We start from the raw sequence: 6,835 nt of genomic DNA, 5'->3' as shown, positions 1-6,835 counted from the left end.
GAAGCAGGTGATGTGGAAGAATGATTTTCTGGCAACACAAAGTTGTGCCGGCTAAGTATGGCATTTAATCTTACATATATAATTTTGTTATAAATCAATGTTACATGTATGATGCTTTTTCTTCCATAACCAAAGTTCATGAGTCCAAGAACCTATATTAATTACAACACTATTTAGCCTGTTAGCTCAGACTTCTTATTAACTAACTCTTATATCTTAAATTAACCCATTTCTACTAATCTATTTATTACCACAAGGCTGTGGCTTACCAGGTAAGGTTCTATTCTGGCTTCTTTCTCCATAGGCAGCTACATGGTATCTCTCTGATTCAGCCTACTCTCTCTCTCTCTCTCTCTCTCTCTCTCTCTCTCTCTCTATATATATATATATATATATATATATATATATATCTTCCAGCCTGACTATATTCTAGCCTGCCATAGACCAAAGAAGCCTTATTCATTAGTCAATTAAAGCAGCACATATATAGAAAGATATCCCACATCAACAAACATTAGTATAATTTATTATTTTTATACATAGGTATTTGTTAATATGAATGGTACGAACATCTTTAGCTGAAACACTTCCTATATGGTGATTTGTGTCCATCAGAATGTCATGGATGATGGTTCTGGGTGTCTGTCAGGATGTCCTGGATGGTGGTCATGTGTATCCATAACCTTGATAGTTCAGTTTCTCCAGAGTGATTCTAGACCTCGAAAGAGAATATCCCCTCTTTCCCTGTTGGTTTGTAAGGGATCATGAGCCAACATTAAGAGGACTTCCGCCTACCAAGGTGGATCAGGTTAAGAAGTAAGAATGTTCAATAAATCCCGGAGAACCTGTTTGTTCTTGTTTGGTTTAATATCATTCATTCGTTTGTTTTCTAGTTTTATTTTTGATACTGTAATAGAACACAATCAAAAGCAACTTGGAGGCAAAAGGAAAGGAGTTATTTGGCTTACATATCTGTGTCATAGTCTACCATCGAGGGAAGCCAAGGTAGGTACCTAGAGAAGGAACTGAAGCAGAGACAGCAGAGGAATGCTTTTGATGGCTTGATTCCTCTAGCTTTTTCAGTTACCTTCCTTACATAGTCCATGCCCACCTACTTAGGATAGCACAGCCCACACTGGGCCAAGTCCTCATCTATCCAATAGCAGTAAGGAAAGAGGTCCACATACCCACAGGCCAATCTGATGTAGCCAATTCCTCAGCTGAGATTCCTTCTTCCCAGGGTCTCTAGTTTGTGCCAAGTTGACAAAAATGAACCAGTACAGCTGTTACTTTCAAAACTGGCAGATAAAAGCAATAAGAGCAAATTGATACAGTATTTTATTCTGACTTTGTTGTATAATCCAGCCATTGAGTGACTAAGTAACAGAAGAAAATTTTTTTATGAAAGTTTTTAGGTAAATACCGAAGATAAAATCTATTTATAATATTGTTATTTTGTGACTTCTACAAAGTAAGAGAGATAGAAACTCAGTGTAAGGAAGCTTGCAGCCCGTCATCCTGATGGACATATGTGACCATCATCCATGATATCCTAATGGCACACAAGACCATCATCCATGACATCATGATGGACACACATGATCATCATCCATGATATCCCAATGGACTCACATCACTACCAATGACATCCTCTTGGACACACATGACCATTATTCATGACATCCTGGTGGAAACACATGACTATTGTCCATGATATCCTGGTGGACACATATCACCACTGATGATATCTTGTTGGACACACTTGACCATCATCCATGACATCCTGATGGGCGCACATAAACATCATCCATGGCATCCTGTTGGACACACAGGACCATTATCCATGATATCCTGATGGACACACAGTATCATCCATATATGAGGTGTTCATACAATTTGTATTAACAACTACCTATGTATAAAATAGTAAATTATAAGGCCTGTGTTCATAAAATGTATATAATAAAATATATAATAACAAATTTCAAAAAATGAAAAAGACAAAAACATGCCAAGCTACATAAAAAGAAGAAGTCAGACAAATGAAAAATTAAGGAAATTCTGCGGAAAAAGTGGCACATTTTTATTTGAAAAAACAGACAGGAAAACAGTTAGATATCATCATCTCTGAAATCAATAGTCAGTAAAAGTTTTAATAATAAATACACCTTGAACAGATTAAATTTTCTTCTGTAAGGTAGAAAAAATCTTATTAATTAAATATTAACTAAAATCTGGAATTAAAAATTCAGAAATTTAAACATTTTCAATATATTTGATAATATCAATAAATTGTTGTTAATCATATTCTATGTAAGCAAACAGTATGTGGTTACGGTAAAAATTTTTAAATGCTTTCTAATTTATTTTTCTTATTTTATTTAGCATGCATAGATGCTGTGCCTACGTGTCTGTCTGTGGAACATCCATATCCCTGGTGCTCATGAAGGATAGAATAAGGCACTGGATCTCCTAAAACTGGAGTAACAAATTGTAACTCAACATGCTAGGAATGGAGTCTATGTCCTTTGGAAGAGCAGTCAATGAGTTTTCTTAGCTGCTAAGACATCTCTCCAGGCTCCTGAAAAATAGTTTTTATCACTCTATTCTTATTTCATCACTAGTCACATGCATTGAAAGATGGGCATTACACATTTAACTTCCATGATGTGAGGTAAGGTATATCTTCTTTAGGTTCTCTAGTGTCTGAGTGAGATGGTGGTAGAATGCTGACATCAGCAGAGCCCTCAGCAGGTGAGAGGTGAACCTAGAGGGAACCATCCGAGACTTCCCCACGTTTGCCTGGCATCTCACTAACACAGCAGCATGGAAATGCAACTTTTGCTGATTTGATTTTGAGGTTCTATTTTAAGGCATTATGCTTGCTTCTTAAAAGGATAGATCCATTGGAAGTTCAAAAAAAGTGTTTAAAAAACAAATGGCACATACATATCTTAAGTAAAGATAGATACAAATACATATTAGAGAAAATAAGCTTATGCTTTATTTAGTATTTGCTTTTCTCTCAGGACCTTTGCTCTAATTTAGATAGTTGCTTAGCTATTTAGAGGTACATTTTTTGCACTTTTATTTTCAACTTTACCTTAAACAGAGGTCAAATTTTGTTAGGGGACTTTATTCCTTAGAATAAATATACTTTAAAAAAATATACATGTAGATGGCTGCTGCATGGTTGGAACTGTATACTGTGGCTGAATTTATATCAAATAAGTAGGTGATTTTATGATCATTAATAGTGGTTGTAGCTATGCAAGCCAAGACAATGATACGGGTAATTGAATCTCATGCTTCAAAGCACAAAGTGATTACTCTGAGGAAGTCAGGGGAAATGTCTTGCCCCAATGTAGAACATTATACATTTGAATACTTAGGCAAAGGGAGATGAAGGAAGATCATCTTTTCCCAAGGCGTGAGGGATTTTGTGTGCTGGAACCTCTCATTGCATAAAACAATGACATTGGTTTTACATTAAAGCGTATCATCATTTCCTTTCTACTTACGTGATATGTGAGACTATGAGTAGGATCATGCCAAAATGATGCTGATGTGACCAGAAGGCCTTTTTCTGGTACACTGGATATGCAAAATGAACAATGGCCTAGAAGATCAAAAGGAGGGAGGTAGAGAAGAAGGGAGGGAGAGAGAAGAAGAGTGGGATGGAGGGAGAAAAGGCGGCAGAGGGGATGTCAGAGTGAAAGGAAGAAGGGAACATAGATGGAATGAGGACGGCTTCCTTCCAAGTCACAGTACTATAGAGAAGTGAGAACTACAGGGAGAGTGAGGGTCAAGAGAAGCAGGACCACAGACAGAAAGTCAAGTCATTTCCAAAAGGACTAGCTGTCAGCAGAAACTGACTAATTTTTCTATGACCACTGACAGCTCCTGTAGAACCACATCTTTGCACTCAGTCCCTTAAACTAGGGCATCAACTTAGTGTCTTCTCATGAGAGTGCATGATCATCTTTCCATTGCAGAAATCTCGGTATACAAAATGATAGCTGACATTCAAGTACTTAACATACATTAATGCACTATGCCCTGGAATCCAGGAGGAAATATATGGAATGGTCTGTCTCTTCCAGTTGCCTACTTAATTTGTTTTCCTCATAGAGCGTAAGACATTAATCCATCAGTAAGCCATTTTTGGCACCATACAAAGTTACATTGTTTAACAAGCTTTGCCAATGATAGTGATGTCATTTTATTTCATCTCTCTATCTCCTGTCTCCTATTTATCCATTGATTCATTCTCCATTGATTAAAACTTAGTAGAGAAAGAAAATACATGAGAAAAGAGAGAAAGGAAAAAGAGAAAAGGAAAAAATAACTTTCCAATGCCAAGGACTAGAAAACACAGTGGTGTAGCTACCTACCATGTATCATCATGTGTCTAACAGTTTAGTTCTAGACCATTCTTTTATTTTAAAGTTCAAGCACTATGTTTCTTTAAAGCATTTCAGCAATGCTACTCCTTATCAGATTGGGATAAAGACTTACAATGTAGATGAGTTAAGATCCCTTTGCTTCTGATATTTGTATCTATTAAATGGCCAAATGCATTGTGCTAGAATTGATTATTTTCCAATTATTCTTTTATTTTCTTTTTCACTTCTTACTTTAACAAATCTCTTTCAGAGAGACAAACTTCCATGTTGGTATTTTCAGTTGCTATTTTAATACTTTGCTTTGAGTAAAGATTGCTGGATTTAAGTGAACTGCCTTAAGAACTTATATTTCTGATATCCGAATGCCCATAATAATATTAAAGGTCCTATCTAGATTTATGTGCATGATACTACATGCTGCTCCTCAGGAACAATTACAAAATGTGGCTGAACCCACACAGCCCAGGATGCTTTATAGCGAACTGGTTCTTCTGTGTCTCTTCCGAAGGAAGAGAAGGCTGAGGCCACCCTTGGTATCAGAAGCCTCTTTAGAATATGTAACAATATTTCTAGTAGAAATGATTATCCTTGGCATTCTCATGCAGTTTCTCTATCTTTCTGACCCCTGCAGTCTGACCTCCTACGTAAAGTGCTGGCTGCAGAGAGAATTAAGAGTTGCACAGTTTTCAAAGATGTAAAATATAAAGTTTGTTTCTAAGAGACTTTTTAATTTATTCAGTTCACACATCTGCCATCTCTCAAGTCCAAAAGCAGTTAATATTCCGTGCCACATGAGTTCTCCATTGATTATCTGTTTTATATTTGGTAGTGCTCACTAATTGTTTCTCATATAGAAATCTTGTCTCTGCAAATAGACTGTATCCTCCTTGAGTCTGTACTACAAACCTTCTGCTTCCTCCTATTCCCCGTACATCTGTCCTCTCCTCCAGTTCTAACACAGCTGTTGAGAGCACTCCACAGTTTGTAAAATATTTTCTAAAATATTGGGACATTTGACTATCATTTAAAACCTGAATTTTTTTTTTTTTTTTTTTTTTTTTTTTTTTTTTTTTTTTTTTTTTTTTTGGTTTTTCGAGACAGGGTTTCTCTGTGGCTTTGGAGCCTGTCCTGGAACTAGCTCTTGTAGACCAGGCTGGCCTCGAACTCACAGAGATCCGTCTGCCTCTGCCTCCCGAGTGCTGGGATTAAAGGCGTGCGCCACCACCGCCCGGCTAAAACCTGAAATTTTTAGCATGAAGATATCTATTTCTAGAGTTGAGGAGGCTGGAACTAAAAAAGATTAAGGGAATCTTTCTCCCCAGCCATTATCTATGCGTCTTGTTAAATAGTAAAGCTGGAGCTAAATTAGAGCTGGATTCCCTTCCAGAAAACTTGTTTTTTGGGCCTTTTGTTCATCTTAAGATAAAGGAAAATAAAGATAACAAAGCAAAACAGGCAAAGCAGGAGAAATAAAACATGGGCATCAGTATATTTCATTATGCAAATGGCCCTCGATTATGATGGCATTTTATCTCAATAAATATATTATAATTTAAAATACCCTATCAAAGATGCATTTAGTAATTCTAATCCATTATGTATAGAAACACAATGTACTGTAGAGTCTCAGACCTTTTACCTAGTGACTCCTAGCTGTTTGGTTGGTTGTCATTGTCCCGATTCATGAGAGACTATGAAACCAAGTATCACTAGCTTAGGAAACGACCACAATTCAAAATCTGAGCTACTATTTCTATTGAATGTATGTGGTTTTTGCATATTTTATATCAGTTGCCATATGAATGTACAGCTGTGTGCAAGAAGAAATGGTGTGAAATAATTACAGATAAGCACTGGGTACTTGAAGAACAATAAAAGACATATACGAAGTACTTAGGAGTTTGTCATGGAATTTAGATGGCACTCGCACCAATGACGTGAAATCATTAGTGCTCTAGCCAGCACAGGCACGGATGTGATAACCTTGCCTTTCAGATTGCAACTGTCTAGAGAATAACTGAACACTGTGTGGGAAACAAAAGGGTTCCGTAGAGACCAGCATGACAAGCAAAAATTACATGCCTTGAAGATCATAGCCTTCTTCTCCCAAAGTGTTTTTCAAGTACTAAATCAGTGCCTATCTTTGACAAACCCTTTATTTTCTGGAGTTTCCAATTTCACAGCAGAATAGAATAAAGTTGAAATGGTGAATCTGTTGGGAACACTGGTAGAAACAACCGTGATGATCAGGGTCAAGAATTGATTACATGACAGTAAAAGATACAAGAAAGAAGTAATACAAAGAGACTTCAAAATTCCATGTGATTCACACCACTGTGTATGTATTCTATGGGAATGAAGCTATTATATCTGAGAGATGAGTGCATGCTTATGTTTACTTCTGCACATTCATCAGAGGTGTGACATGG

This window comes from Arvicola amphibius, chromosome 5 (genome assembly GCF_903992535.2).
Source record: "Arvicola amphibius chromosome 5, mArvAmp1.2, whole genome shotgun sequence".
NCBI classification, from domain to species: domain Eukaryota; kingdom Metazoa; phylum Chordata; class Mammalia; order Rodentia; family Cricetidae; genus Arvicola; species Arvicola amphibius.
Note: the sequence above shows the minus strand (reverse complement) of the source record.